Source organism: Lipotes vexillifer, unplaced genomic scaffold (genome assembly GCF_000442215.2).
Source record: "Lipotes vexillifer unplaced genomic scaffold, Lipotes_vexillifer_v1.1 scaffold1647, whole genome shotgun sequence".
NCBI lineage: Eukaryota > Metazoa > Chordata > Mammalia > Artiodactyla > Lipotidae > Lipotes > Lipotes vexillifer.
Genome location: NW_006799607.1, coordinates 303219 through 319091, shown reverse-complemented (window position 1 = coordinate 319091; position 15873 = coordinate 303219).

The following is a 15873-nucleotide window of genomic DNA, read 5'->3' as shown; positions in this document are numbered from 1 at the left end:
ATGTGTAAAGGAAGATCTAGGGTTTTTCACTAGGCTTCCCCTACCATAACAATGTCCTTTCCACGGGTTAAAGAACCAAGTCTGCTGATGAGCATGTGCTATCTGATTATGTATTTTGGAACTCAGAAGATAGTCATGGTGTGGGTTTAGGTGTCCATTGGGTCTACTATGAAATGGACACACTCCATTGATTATCTGACCTTCATAAGCCTCTCTTCTAACTAGTACATTACAGTTCTATTTTTATCTCCAGGCATCAGTGAGAGGTCAGAGTCAATGTCAAATGTCCTTGAAAAATCTGATGTTTTCACCTTCACCAGTTCATAGTAACCATGGTAAATATTTGCAGGTCCTTGGGGAAAAGCTAGGAGAAATATTAACAATATCCATTTTGGGCTATATAGCTAGGTCTTTCCTCAAGAGTACTCAGTCTTCTTTTCATTAAAATGACTCTGGTTACTGTAAACTGGTTGAGGGATATCTGTGACTGTATTGTGTTCTAAAACAGATCACGGTTAACACATTTGGGAATTTTTACTTTTACAAATTTAACAGACTACTCATTTATTTTAGTTCTAGGTACATAATGATGAACTATACAACACTAAAATCTTTGCAGCATAGACATTCTGATTCCTGCTTCAGCTCTGCTCTGCAGTGGAGTTACCATTACTACTTTATCTCTGGGGATTAAGTGCCTCTATCTGCCATCTGCCATCCTGGAATTCCATTATCCGCATTGATTTTTGGGAACCCAGATCCATGACAGTAGTTTCTGCTTATATTTCTGAACAATAGAAAGTAGTCACAGGGACTTCCCTGGTGGTCCAATGGTTAAGAATGCAGGGGATGCGGGTTCCACCCCTGGTTGGAGAATTAAGATCCTACATGCCACAGGGCAACTGAGCCTGTGTGTCGCATCTACTGAGTCCGTGCGCTCCGGAGCCCGTGCACCACAACTAGATAGCCCACGTGCTGCAAACTACAGAGCCTGTGCACTGTGGAGCCCATGAGCCACAGCTAGAGAGAAGCCTGCACATCGCATCTACTGAGCCTGTGTGCTCTGGAGCCTGTGCACCACAACTAGAGAGAAGCCTGCCCGTCGTAATGAAGAGCTCATGCACCACAATGAAAGATCACTCAGGGCTCAGCGAAGGTCCCACCTGCCCCAACTAAGACCCGATGTAGCTAAATAAATAAATTAATTAATATTTAAAAAGAAAAAAATATGTAATCACAAAGGAGCTCATTAAGGACCCTGGGGACTCCCCATGAATATATTTCTTCCAGACTTAATGAAGGGAGTGTATTCTGATCCACCTGAGGGGTGCATTAGGAGATAAATAAACAAATATGACATTATAAATACATTCTACTGTTCAGATCTCACTAAGACTTTGGTTATATCCCTCAGTAATATGACAGGGAATTTCTAGCATTTAATTTAATTAAATGTAAGTACTTTTTGGTCCCAGATTTTAGTCATTTGCAAAGGAAAATGTTAAAGCTACTCCTATCTTCTTGATTTAACATATTGAATCCAGAATCTTGGCTAAGTGAGACCTTATCGCTCTACTCAGCCTGAGCCAAATTTGTATTTCTTCTACCTTAATCTAACAACTTTAGGATTAATTCTCACTTGTTTACCTAGGTTTTGGTAAATGTAGAATGTTAAAATCATATGTGAAAAAATTTTGGTATGTGTAATACTTTCCATATTACACTTTGTACATTACCTTCTGGGCCCTGTTGGAACTTGACTCTGGTTATAGATCTAGGAGCATCAAGAATTGTTGGAGATAGGATATGGAGAGGATTAGCAGTCTCTTCTTGCAAGAGAACTGTCTCAGTGGGGAGGAAATTATAGTTTCTTCAAACAAGAGGAAACTAAGGTCTTTAAAACAAGAGGTTGAAGAGATAATTCTAAAAGAAAGGCAGTTTAGCAGAGTTAAAAAGTTCAACTTTCCAGTCTTATTTGGAATTTTTCCATATGCCTCTATCCTAATATTTAGGACCCCATTCCTTCCCAATCAATACCCTAAATTTATCATAAAAAACCTTGCAAGCTTGAGAATTCAATTCTGTAATCTTATAATTTAGGTATGATTTTTTTAATAGATCTTTATTGGAGTATAATTGCTTCACAATACTGTGTTAGTTTCTGTTGTACAACAAAGTGAATCAACCATATACATACATATATCCCCATATCTCCTCCCTCTTGAGCCTCCCTCCCACCCTCTCTATCCCACCCCTCTAGGTTGTCACAAAGCACCGAGCTGATCTCCCTGTGCTATGCTGCTGCTTCCCACTAGCTAAATATTTTACATTTGGTAGTGTATATATGTCAATGCTACTGTCACTTCACCCCAGCTTCCCCCTCTACCCCGTGTCTTCAACTCCATTCCCTATATCTATATCTTTATTCCTGCCCTGCCACTATGTTCATCAGTACCACATTCATATGGAAGTACAAAAGACCCTGAATAGCCAAAACAATACTGCAAAGAAAAGTGGAGCTGGAGGAATCAGGCTCCCCAACTTCAAACTATACTACAAAGCTACAGTAATCAAGACAATATGGTACTGGCACAAAAACAGAAATATAGATCAATGGAACAAGATAGAAAGACCAGAGATAGACCCATGCACATATGGTTGCCTAATTTATGACAAAGGAGGCAAGAACATACAATGGAGAAAAGACAGCCTCTTCAATAAATGGTGCTGGGAAAACTGGACAGCTACATGTAAAAGAATGAAATTAGAACACTACCTAACACCATACACAAAAATACACTCCAAATGGATTAAAGACCTAAATGTAAGAGCAGACACTATAAAACTCATAGAGGAAAACAGGGAAAACACTCTTTGACACAGGTATGATTTTTATAAATATGAGCACTATGTCTATAGAAGATGAGGTTTTATTTTATGGTAGTCAGCTCCCTTATATGAGATTTGGGCAGGAAAATTAGTGTTGCAAACTCATCATTTTTTTTGCTCCAAATTTCACAGCCCATTTGGAAGCCATAAAACCAAAGAAACAAAAACAAACAAAAAAAACTTTCCTAATGTAAAAATAATGTGTCTGCTACATAGTTCTCCCTTCCAAATTTCTTGCAAAGTGCTTCATTTGGTCTATTCTAACTTGTAATTATGTAGGAAAGAGAATTCTGGAAAAAGACAGCATCAGCCTAGCTGTGTTAGCACAGTAGAAATCCTCTATGCAGTGGTCCATCTAGAAATATTATTTTGGGGGGAGAATTTTTGTGGATGAGGATAGTGGCTTCAGTACTATTTAATTTGTTACTATGAGTAAAGGATTGTTTAAGTTTTCATTTTCTTCTTGTGTCAATTTTTGTAGGTTATGTATTTCCAGAAATTAAAAAGAACATTTTTTTTTATCAATTTTATTTACTGACCTAGAGCACTGGTTCTTAAATGAGGCTAATTTGCCCTCAATGGGACTTTTTTTTTTTTTTTTTTTTGGTCACAACAGGATTTTTTCTATTGACATTTAGTAGGTAGAAACTAGAATGCTGCAAACTATCCTGCAATATAGTGGATAACCTTCCCATCAACCAAACCTTATTTGATCCAAAATGTTAATAGTGCCAAGGCTGAGGAACCTTGGTCTAAAGTGTTTTGTGATATATCTCAATATAATTTACAAAATCTACTGCATATTTTGTATGTTATCTTTTTGTATGTTACCTCGGTGGCTTTATTATTTTACTCAAATCTTGACCTGACAATTTTTGCTATTTTGACCATTTTTCAAACGTATATAACATTTTTTTTCTTGTTAGCAGCAGAACCCACCCTAAAACCTATCCATCATTTTCTTCTAAATTGTATCATTTCTTTGTAGTAGTATCTCCATAATATATCATATCTGGTTAAGAGAGAAGGTGAATGATAAGTTAATGGTAAGCTGAGGAGGAATGTAATCAAAAGAACAGCAATCTTTATCAAAATGTGAGATTCATAGGTAACATCTTGATTTTGCTTAATTAATATGTCATTCTTATTTGGACAGTAGTAGTGGACAGTTAAAAAGAGAAGGAAAAACATTGATATCTCCTTGTAAAATGTAAATTTCCCCACATGTTTATTAGGAGGAATTTGCAATTAATAAATCTTTATTTTTTCTCCCTAATGAGAAGACAAATCTTTTTCTTAAATAATCTGTAATTGTTAGTTAAAAGAAATGAAAATGACTCCAAGTGAAAAAACAGGATATGGAAGAGAAACTGACAAACAATTCTGAAAGATTCAAGTGATAAATGCATTAATGTGGAGAATACCAGAATTTACTTATAGATTCTAAAATTTTATATATAGATTGCATAAATTTTGAAATTTATATGTAAAATTACATATACATAAAATTATATATATTTGGTAAATAGTCCTGAATAAAGAACACCTATACATTGCATATACATTTTAATTTTCTTTGCTTTTCATGGCAAGTAACTAAAATTATTTCTGACATATTGTATTTTTATGTTCATGAATGGTTAAAAGATTTAGGTGTCATTGCATTTAACAACAGTTCTACAACTTTGGTGTGCATTATACTTATCTGAGTAAGGTTGATGAATAGGCAAATATCTGGTCCCTCTTTCAGAGATTTTGATTCAATTTTCAAAATAGAGCTGCTCTATCTATCTATGCGTACACACGCTCCTTAGGGATATAATAAGGTTTGAGAGATGTAACTGTTTTAACCTAAATAACAAAATAGAGAAAAACAATATATTTAAATATTCTATGGCAAGTTTATACTTAATACATGACAGCAAAATTCAGTCATAGGAAAAATAATTATTAAGCACCTAAAATTTGAAAAATAACATTGCTCTTTTTTGGAGCAATATATATGCAAAACAAACAAATAAACAAAAAATTGTGTACTCACATTGGTCAGCCTTAGCTAAGTTATGCTTAAGTTACAAACCACAAAGTTTCAGAGGCACATACAAAAAAGGAAATAAAAATGATGCATTTCCTATTATTGTGACATGTTCATGATGGTTTGTCTGTGGATGTGCTTCTCATTTTTATCAAAGGAACTGAGCTATATGGCCAGTCCCAGTTAAATATATTTCTGTTTTCATGGGAAATGGAAAAGATAAAATGATGGAACCATCAAAAGTTCTTAAAGATTTTCCTTGGAAGTGCCTCATCCCTCTTCTGTTCATATTTTATTGGTCAAATTCAGTGTAAGTACAATAGTCAAGCCTGGAGTTAATGAGATAGGAATGTAAGTCCTCTTATCGTGAAGAGACAACAAATATTTTGTAAACTAATACAATCATAAAATTGTAGGATTTTACAATCATAAATTTGTACAATACTGACTTGAGGAAATTTTAAATATGATGTTTGTGAAATATGCTATCTAAAATTTATTTTCAAGTATTCTAGCAGAAATGAAATTAAAATTATAGATAAATCTCTTAGTGAATTTTAATCAACATGCAAAATGTATTACTTTTAAGTGTCCTATTCAAGAATGAAAGCTGAATGTGAGTGTGGGGTGAGGGGCAGAGAGGAAGAGAGGAAAAGTGTCAGTTGTATGTATGCTCCAGAAATTCTAGATTTCCTAGATGAATATTAGAGATTTATTAATCAGAATAAAATTTTACAAGAAATACTTTTTTATTTGTTTTAATAAATGACATTCAAGATATATTCATTTCTTAGAAATATTATAACAACATCTCTGATGTTGAATTTACAGAAAAACCTAATATAATACACACTTTTGAGTGGTGTTATTGTCCTAAGGCTTAGATTCAGAGGATTTTGCCACTTGAAATTAATTTCATCTTACACTAAAATAATTTTACTTCTGTCAGAAACAAACCCTACATAAGCTGTATGAAGGTGGATAAAGGTTAGAAAGCTAGGAATTTACTGAATCTTTAAGAAAAGATTGTACAAGTTTTTGTGTCTTTTTACTCATAAATATAGCTGTGTGTGGTGGTGAATTTGTTTCTGGTACTTGCTTTAATTTTAGCATCCACCTGGTAATGTTTAGGGAAGAGAGGAAACCTACAGCTTTCATCCAACTATAACAGTGGTATCATCTACCACAAAGAGCCTTGTTATTTGACCTGGTTCAGATCAGTGTGCACTAGGAAGGAAGGTGGGGTTTAGAAAAACATGCCAAAGATGATTACAGTATGAGGTAAAATGGTATAAATATATTTAAGGAAAGAGGGTATATTAATTTATATTTGTCTACTATGAAAGCAATGGAACTAAATGATTACTACAGGGGAGATGCATTTTAAACTGGGCCTCAAGAATTGTATCATGGTTGGAGACAGCCAGGTAGAACAGAGCAGTGTGAAGGAGCAGATAATGAAAATTTATGAAAGCATCAGAGTATTCTCTTTGTGGGAGATTTCACAAATCCAAGCCTCCAATTATTTTTTTTTTTAGTAGAGTTATAGTCAGTTTAAAGCACACATATTCAGCAGTAAAACTTCAGATAGTGATATCATAGACAAATATCTACATTTTAACTTATGAGCTTACATCCTAATTTTAGTTAAAGTTCTGTTAAACCCACTCTTACTATATTTACTGTTGTTCTTTTTAATTAACATGAATTGGTGTATTAGTATATGAATAGAAGTGAGGTGAAACCTTTCAAGAACTTACAGAAAAGTAAAAAATTCAAATATTTACTCCAAAACCTTATACTTCCAGGTAATTGCACTGTTCTTATCTTAGGATAAATCTTAAATAAATAATTTAAAATTTTCCTTTAATCAGGAAGACTAATTCTTGAAGAAAAATACTGTGCACATTTTCTCTTTATTTAATTTTCTTTTTTTAACATCCTCCTTCCTCTCCTTCTTTCCTTCCTTCCTTCCTCCTTCCCATCCCTTCCCATTCCTTTCCATTCTTACCCTTCCCCTTTCTTTCTTTCTTTCTTTTTCTTTCTTTCTTTCTTTCTTTCTTTCTTTCTTTTCTTTCTTTCTTTCTTTCTTTCTTTCTCTTTCTTACTTTCTTTCTTTCTTTTTCTTTCTTTCTTTCTTTTCTTTCTTTCTTTCTTTCTTTCTCTTTCTTTCTTTCTTTCTTTCTTTCTTTCTTTCTTTCTTTCTTTCTTTCTTTCTTTCTTTCTCTCTCTTTCTTTCTCTCTCCCCTCTTCTCTCTCTCTCTTCACAATTTACTATGAACAGGAAGCACAAAACATGACAGTCGGGATGTACCCTTCTATCTTGGGACCGATTTTCAAATCTCTTAGTTCAGCATTGAGATCATTCTCCATCATTTGCATCTACAGCTCTAGAGTTGGCTTCCAAAGTGTTATTCTGCTATTTAGCCCCTGACTCTCAACTCAAGTCGTTTCTCAAATTCTTTCTTCTATTTTCTTAGTTAGGTTTATGTCATTTGGAACAATTGACTATGTGTCATTTATCTCTGAGGGAATCTTAGAAAAAAATTATATTAATGATTCATAGATTTAATGGTCTGGAAAGCAGCTCTGAACTCAGATATTTTTTGTTTTATCTAGAAACTTTATTGGAGCTTGAGTTAGATGTGAGGAATTATTCACAATTATTTTGACAATAACTAAATGCCCTTAATAGAGTGACAGACTTTATTTAGAATTCAATGTCACCATCCAGGAATAAGATGATCAACCAAGGACACCATCCAATACAGGAAAGACATAATTAATTGAACCCCATTTATAGAGCATCCTTGAAAATTTCTGGCTGGTGAAATCTATAAAGACCCATGAAGTAATCAATCACATGTCCATGTACAACTTTTTTTACTCTAGAATTTTTCTTCATTTTTTTTTTGAGAATATTTTTGTATTTTTAATATATGTATTAGGTAACATCATTCTCATTTTCAAACACCACAGTGAATTCCCATTGGAATTAGAACCCTATTAGAATTCTCACAGAGATTAAATTTTAAACACATCTTCCAAGGCCCAGTCCGACCTGGTTTACTTCTCTTTTCATTTCCCCTTTTCCCATAGTCACTTGTCTTTTTATTATTCCACTTTAAAGATATATTTTCTCTTTCCTTATGGAATATTCTGACACCAGATCTTCCGAAGGCTGACTCCCTCATTTATGTATCTGCTCCTTTTCACCTTTCCAACACGTCTTTCTTTTCTTTTTTTTTTTAAGTGTGGTAAGGACACTTAACGTGAGATCTACCCACTTAACAAATTTTTAAGTGCACAAGACAGTATTGCGAACTATAGGCAACTTGTTGTACAACAGATCTCTAGAACTTATTCATCTTGCATGAATCAAACTATTCAGGCTTAAAAAAGAAGGAAATTCTGCCATATGTGAATGCACCTGGAGGACATTGTAGTAAGTGAGGTAAGCTGGTCACAGAAGGACAAATACTGCATGATTTTACTTATATAAGGTACCTAAAATAGTCAAGCTCATAGAAGTAGAGAGTAGAATTGTGGTTACCAAAGGCCAGGGGAAGGAGAAAATAGAGAATTGTTGTTCAGTTTTTCTTGACCATCAAACTCCTGATCCTTTATCACTCTCAGGAATATGTGCTATTTTATTGCTTTCTTAGCATTTATAACTTTTTAAAATAATTCTGTTCATTTTATTTTTTACACATGTTTTTCATAGTCTGTTTCCATGAGCCACATAATACAAAATTTAAAAATGCTTTTGAATTCCAGATATTTGAGAATTAGTATTTTTATAATTGTTATTGTAAGTAGAATTTGTACCGGATATTTTAAGTTATAAGGCCAAAGTCAATTTAAAATGAAAGCAATAATCCCCTACTTCACCATTCCTTCAAAGTAGCCCAGTTTCCTAGAGACAAATACTTTTAATAGTTTCTATTTTTACTTCTTCCTTCTTTTGGTGATTACTTAAATAATGTTCTGTGTTTTGAAAAGTGAAAACTTGATAGTACTAAACTGAACCATGTGATTTTTGAGAAAATTAGTGAGGAAGGTAATTAAATTTTTAAAATATGAAGGGAAAGGAAAATATATTAGGTACTAAACTATGTATCTTTTCCTTACTCATTCAGTATAAAATTTATATATAATGTTTTTTCCAAAGTAATAAAGGAAAATTTAATATCATGTAGCAAATATTTAAGCAAGTGATGAAATATTATTAGAGTTTATCTCTAATATCCAGGTAAATCATGTTATGTGTCAAGAAAAGTAGCACTTAGGTGGAGATAAATTGGATTTAAAGAGATAAATCCAGTCAACAAAGGATTCTTGTAATAGATTGAAATGTCAGAACCTAATATGATGCATTAAAGAGACTAGTTTTGCAACTATAACAAAATTATTTCCTTCTAAAGTGTTTAGGATTTGTTGACATTTTACTCCAGCATCTAATTTAATACCTTACTGATGATTAAGAATAAGGAAATGAAAAAATGAAACCCTATATTTTAAGAATGTTGTAAAATAATGTCATTATAAATATAGCATATTAATGTCAAATGATATATACTATAGTATTGATAAAATAAAAAGTAACTTAAGAATATGTATATTCATAGCTACTATAGTATCTTTCCATGTTTTATTTTTAGGGAGGAGAACTTTTTTTGTTTATTTCTGTTACAGATTTGTGAATAAATTGTGGGAATTTATAGCTGGAATTAAGGGTCCCAATTGGTAGTTTAATACTTCAGACACTCTAATTTAGTATTAGAAGGAGGATAAAACATTGGGAATGCAGAAGTAAAACATTAATCCTTGTTATAAGTCTCAATTCAGTGAATTTTCAATCTAGATACTTTTCTATTCTTTAAGAAGAATGGAATTTTTATTGATATAATAAATTTACATGTGATTGTACTCACAATTATTATTTACAAACATAAGTAATGAAACAATAGAAATTTAATTTAAATAATTTTATTTTAATAAAGATTATTGGTTATTTCCAGTAGCATGATTTGTTTCAAATTAGAACAAAACACAGAAAGCTCTTTAAATTAACTTCAGCAAGTTTAAGAATATGTAAATGATAGATTCATATTTACTTCAGAATATCAATTCAGATTTGTAATGACAGAAAAAAAGGATAGGTCTTTCAAATTCTAAATTTTCAATGTTACTCAAGACAATTTTCAAAAGGGAGTTCCTTAGTTTCTATAGATTATATTTTAGTAGGAATTCCAGTTCTAATTTTAGATTTATTTGTGTGTTTACTTATTTATTATCCAACAAATAATTATTAGCTATCTCCTGTTATCTGGTCAATGATTTCCAAAGTGCCTACTATTTGTCAATCACTGCTCTAGATAATGGAATTATGGTGATTAAAAAGCCAAAAAAAAAAAAAAATTCCTACTATCATTGAGCTCACAATTCTGGGAGAAAATAGGAAAAACAATATTAAAGGTAAGTAAATACAAATCATAATAAGTGCTTAGCAGAAAATTAAACACCTATTACAAAGATCCAGTTATTAACAAAATAAGCAGATCCCTTTAGAGAAAGTTCTTATATTTTCCCATTTTTGAATTTTTAAAATTCGTTTTACATTTTAAAATTTGCTTCATGAATATTAAGGTTAGGCTTATGAAAGCACATGCCAATAAAATGATCTTATTAAGATTTTTTTTTAATATGCAAAAGGTGCAACTAGGTTTGTTGATCAAATTTAGTTTATGTGTGAATGGAAGCGAAGATTAAGAATTTTATGTGTTATCTGTGCAAAAGAGAATGAAAGAGAGAGAGTTGAGAGAGAGGTTGATTTAGAAGGGCTCGGGTATAAAAGCTCCCAGCAGTAGTGCAGGAATGATATCTATCACCCAAGTAAGTTGACAGATGGTTGTACCCTGTTCATGTCACTTTAATAGACTTCATTGCATAGAATTAGTGAATAATGTATAAGGTAAATATAAATGTGTAATGAAAAAAATATAAAGCATTTCCAGTTTTGACTTGTTCCCAATATTCTTCAAGATAAATGAGATAGATGTAAAACAATTGGAGAGAAAATTCAAACACTGTGAAAATACGTTTTTAAAAATAAACCCCTTTAAGAAAATAATACAGCTAAATCCATGAAGTATAATTTTTTGTAAAAGCTCATTCAGACAGACATGAATATATATTTAAGTAATTTATGATGTTCCTAACTTTCAATCAAGTTATAAATAATTCAATATATTCATATATATTTATGATTACATTCAATTGAAATATTTTCTTAATTTAATTTTTGGCTTTTTGGAAATAAAAAAATCATATAAATAAAGTCAAATCCATTAATGTCTTAATACTAAGTTCTAATAGTATACAGGGTTTTAAATTTCCATGACTTAGTTTTTGTTCCTTAAGTCCAAAATACCAATTTTTGTCTTGCATTAAATATTAAATGTTTATTTCATGTTCAGGTAATAATATATAGAAACATGGAGAATAGAACATACATTAGTAGTTGAGCATGATTTTAAATGAATAATATTGTGTTTTATTTGACATTGAAATAATATTAAGATTATTATTATTACTATTATTATTGTAGTATTTTGTCACTATCAATATCTTTGAAAATCTTTAATTTGGTGAAAGAAAACTTTGTTAATGTTGGTATTTAAGTACTTAGCACAATTTCACTGTTGTGGAACAGTAAAAAATCATTAATTCTTTCCATTTGATTTCTTTTTAACATCTCTATCACCTTACTCAAAATAACACTGTATTTCTTCTTTTTAACATTCAGTATTTAATTGTCATCATTAGACTGTGATATTTTTATTAATCAGTGTACTAGATAGTAAATTCTTTTTATTTCAGAATTAACCTCAATATAGTTAAGTCAAGTGCTCCAAAAAAAATGTGGATTGGTAAATTTCATTAGCCTCCCTCTGTGTGATTTATAGTCTTGTCTCTTAAATAATGTGGTTTGAGACAATAAGTAAGATCCTTCACAGTGAAGGTGCCTTTCTTCTCTTGCTACATATCACTTATTCCTTCTATGAATATTAAAACACTGCTTAAATTATAACAGCATCTTTCTGGGGTTATCGTTAGTACTTCAAGAACAAATTTAATATCTTTCATGGTAGATGATCACAATAAATGAAACAGTAACTAAAGAACTCAAATGAAAAATGTAGGTCACATCCAATCTGTGACTTTTGACCCTAAATCAATTCTTTTGCTCAGCATGGTGAGAACTGATTCACAGGCTTATGGTGGAAAATTGATATATAAGACTGTCTTTTAAAATTCCATAATGATTTGAGAAAATTTAGCAACAATATCTTCTCATTCCCATAAAACTTAGCTTCTGGAAACATAACCTAAACGATTTCAAGCCTTACTGCCACTTCCTATTAACTGTAATCCTGAACTTTTGACCTCTGTGACCCTCACTTTCCCTATTTTAAAAAATTATAAGTAAAATAATTATCCTTTGGGTTTCTTTAATATTACATAGAGAATGAAACAATTAAATGTAGAGGACAATATATGTGTTAATTATGAATTTCTAAAAGGATAGGGTAAGTACTACTAATGTGCTGGCAAGTTCTCATTATGGGGAAGAGTTCCTTCCATAAAGTCTGAAACTTTATAGAAAGACAGACCATTAGTGAGGAAGTATTAGCCAAAGCATCCCTAATGACTAATTAGAAGACATACTTTGGAACTATGTCTGCCATGTGCTTTTTAAAATTTCCACATCAAAGTTTGTAATTATAAAGCTCTTTTTATCAGGAAAAGAATCTCACAATGGATTAAAGCTTTTTGAGAAGACTCTATTAATGACTGAAATTTTCAAAAGGTGAAACAAAAATTTGTGAAACTACAGGCTATGTCTGAACAGACAGGCTGTTTTCTGATAATGAACTTGACTTGCTTAACTGTGTATTTCTCTTTGAACATAACTTTGAATTGGCATAACTACTTAAAGTTCTAGATCATCTGGCTACTCTTTAGTGTTCAAATATCGTTGTGGAAATACTCTTGATTATTTTCTTCGTATTTTTTACATACTTAAGTCCACCCTCCTGCCAGCATTCATATAGCAAATTCTCCAGGAGACTATACACGATACCATTTCTATTATATAATATTATCTCCAAATTGATTATAGCAACAAGATGAACCTATTTTATATCAATTGTTAGGGACAAGAATAAGGATTTATTGTTTTGATAATGAAGAAATCAGACTATTTCTTCTTTTTGAATATTACATTTCTTAGGGGAAAAAATGAGTTTGTTTATAACAGTAGTTGCCTGAGATACATTTTCCACTTATGTAAGTAGTTACTTGTCTTATGAAAATCAAGGGGCAAAATACATATGGAAAAATGAATGAAGTGAACTAAATCTACAAATACAGCATGATGATGTTTACATCTGTATTCTCCCATGTAATCACCACCCAGAACAAGATACAGAACTGTTTCAGCGCCCATGAAGACACTTCCTTGCCCTATCTCAGTCTAAACTAGCCCCTAGATTAACTACTATTCTTAATTCTCTCCTCATCAATTAGATTTGACTATCCTAGAACTTGCCATAAATGGAATCATATAGCAGTTACTACTTTTGTCTTGAGTTGACTTCACTCAGTATTATGTCTGTTAGGTTTATTCATGTATATATTCGAAGTGTATTCTTTTGTACTTCTCTGTAATATTCCTTCATAAGATTTGCCACAATTATCCATTCTCTATTGTTAAGCATATGGGTTTTTCCCAGATGCTTATTATTATGAATAAATATGTTATAAATATTTTTGTCTTTGTGTGGAGTCACTTCTCTTATGTATACATTTAAGAGTGGAAATAATGGAAATGGCCAGCTATCCTGAAGCAGTTTTATAATTTTACATCCCTACCAGCCATATATTCAATTTTTCCACCTATTCCACACATTTGGTAATTTCTTTCTTAGTTAATTATAGTTGTCCTAGTAGCTGTATTTATTTGTACTTTTAATTTGTATTTATGTAACAGTATTTATTTGTATTTTTAATTTGTGTTTTCCTGATGAATAGTGATGTTGACTATATTTATTATGCTTATTAGCTATTTAAATATAATTTATATGAAAATTCTTTTCAAGGGACATTTCCCATTATTTTTATTTTTTTCCTTATTGATTTGGAGAAGTCTTTTCTATATTCTGAATATGAGTCCTACAGCACATACATATAGCAAATATATATTTTCTTCTACTATTTCTTTGGTGTTTTCACTTCCTTCATGAGGTTTTTTGACAAAGGAAAAAATCTTTATTATAAAGCCAATTTTTAATTTTTTGTTTTATGACTAGTTCTTCAGTGTTTTTGATTCCTATATTAGAGATCTTGACCTATTGCAGGGTCATATAGATATCCCTCTGTGTTTTCTTATAGAGACTTTAGATTTCTTTTCACAGTTATGCCTATGAACTAAGTTTTGTTAATTTCATTGAATGGTATAAGATAGTTGTCAAGTTTTATTTATTTTTTACCATTATAGAGATGAAATTACTTGATTCAATTATCTTTCATTAATTTATTGCTTCAACATAATTTCACCTGTTTAGTCTTCTATATAAGTCAAGTGCCCAAATATACGGATCTATTTTAGTACTACTGATATTGTTTGTCTATTCTTATGCCAGTACACCATGATGCTAATAACTAGCTTTTTCAGTAATTTGTCAAATCTGGGATGTATGTCCTCCAATTTTATTCTTCCTCAAGAATATATTGACTATTGTAGGTTCTTTGCATTTCAAACTAAATCTTAGAATCACCTTCTCACTTTCTACAAAAGTTAAAAAAATCTTAGGCATTTTCATTGAGATTTTAGTGACTATATAAGAATGTGAGGAAAATTGATACTTTTACAATGTTCTCACAAATTTGGTATCTGTTTAATTATTTAAGCCTTCTTTAATGTTTTTACAGCAATGTTTTGTACTGTTTATTGTAGGTTTTAGAAATCTTCTCAAATGTATTCTGCTGATTTTATATTTTTGATGTTATTAATGGTATTTAAAATTTTACTTTTAAATTGTTTGATGCTACTATTCAGAAATATACTTAATTTAATCATATTGACAGTGCATCTGGCAACTTTTAAAGTTTACTTATTACCTGAAATACTTTGTTTAGTATTCAAAACCATGATTAGGTATTAATAATTTGATATAATATTAAGCTAAATACAAACTTATGGAAATTAATTGAACAATGATTCTTTTAAATAAAAGGCTCAAGATGGGTTGACCCCCAGACATCGATAATTAAAAAAAAAAACAAAGCAGATAGTAAGAAAGTAACAGAAAAGAATAAGTTAGTGCAAGTAAGGTTATTCCCTGTATAAGTCCTCTAAAGAATCTAGTGAAAATTATTACATTCCAGAGTTTGATTTGGTATAGATATCATTGTACCTATATTTAATAGGCAGGTCCTGGCTGGAAAAAAATCTCTCTGTCTATAAGTTCTCCTGTTTATATGTCTGTATATACATATAATTAGCATTTAGCAGTGGTTTATAGTTTTGAATTCCAATAATTGCTCTTATTATAAGGAATTCAGAAGTAGAAATAAGTAGGCCAATGATAGAATGACAAGAAAAGCTAAAATTTAAGAGGAAAGAGGTAAAAAAACTAATTTTATGCCCATTGTTTCTTTGTTGAAAACCTACTCATTATTCATAATTCACTTTAAATGTGTCTTCTTTATGAAACAGTTAAAAAATAAATTCCTATCTTCGCTAAAATATTACCATGCATTCTTCTATCATAACATATAAAACAATTTATCTAAATACATATAATTATCCCAAACTGGACTGTAAGTTTTTTGAGAGAAGGCAAAGAATTGTATTTGTCACTAAGTGCCTGGCAGAAAACAGA